Source organism: Trachypithecus francoisi, unplaced genomic scaffold, assembly GCF_009764315.1.
Source record: "Trachypithecus francoisi isolate TF-2019V2 unplaced genomic scaffold, Tfra_2.0 Lachesis_group15, whole genome shotgun sequence".
In the NCBI taxonomy this organism is placed as follows: Eukaryota; Metazoa; Chordata; class Mammalia; order Primates; family Cercopithecidae; genus Trachypithecus; species Trachypithecus francoisi.
Window position 1 is genome coordinate 61910709 of NW_022681460.1, and position 1335 is coordinate 61912043.

Sequence of the window (1335 nt, forward strand, 5' to 3'; positions counted from 1 at the left end):
TGTATGGTAATCATCATAATTTGACAATTGTCCTATGTATATATGCAGTGAAACATTACCTTGTACCCCATAAATATGTACAATTATTATGTGTCAGTGACAAGGAAAAAATTAAATTTAAAAAGTGCCCAAAATAAGTAAATAAATTAATTTTAAATCCCTTTTCTTCAAATACCACCGTATTTAAAATCATACATATCATATTTACCATCAATTGACAGTGTTGCTTACCAAGTATACTGACTGAACAGTGGCCTCCAAAATGTTAAGTCCTAATCCGTGGAACCTGGCACTTTATTTAGAAATTTGGACTATGCAGATGCAGTTAACATAAAGATGTTGAGATGCTGTGTTAGATTACCTGGGAGGTCCCTAAATGCTATTACACACATTCTTATAGGAAAGAAAGGGGGATCTCTCTCTCACACACACAGGCATTGTGAAAATGGAAACAGAGATTCGAGTGATGTGGCCACAAGCCAAGGAATGCCAGCAGCCCCCAGAAACTGGAAGAGACAAGGAAGGATCCTCCTCTAAAGCCTCTGGAGGGGGCATGGCCCTGCCAACACCTTCACTTCAGACTTCTGGCCTCCAAATCTGTGAGAGAATAAATTTTTGTTATTTTAATTCACCAAGCCTGTGATAACTTGTTATAATAGCCACAGGAAACTAATACAACAAGAATAATTAAAAAGTGTTAATATCCTTTTCCAAACAAGCATAAAATATAACTGTTATCACATGCCAGAAGTCTAGTGAAAATGAACACACCATAACTATTAATAATTGGAATCTCTGTTGGGTTGGGAGTCGCAGATATTGTCAGAAATGTGTATTGCTAATTCTTAAGACTGGAAATCAACCCACACCTCTGCTCTAAAAAAGCAATTATAACCCTAACAATATTCTGTGCTGTAACCAATAATGGTTACCAGCTGTTAAGATATTCCTGCTAATATTAACTGCTGAAATTAGTGACTACTTTGAAAGCAGACATGAAAGAATATTGGCTGTCTTCATCTTCTCTGTAAAATCCTTTCTGTGTCTAAGATGGAGTGAAACCACTTTATCCTTTGTCTCTGGTTAGCAGACAAGCAGTCCTATGTAGGGCAAGCAACTAGGAAAGACAGCCCCTGTGCTGCACTTGATGGAGGAAAGGGCCATGCTGTCCCCTGCCAGCCAGATTGGCTGCGACAGAAAGAACAGCTGTGCAGGAGAGGCTCTCCAGCTGTCAACTGAGAACATGCAATGACTATGTGCAAGTGTCTCTTCAGGCTTGCGAGTCAAGTCAAGTGTTTCCTAAGCATGTGGGATGGAATCTGGGATAAATGAGCC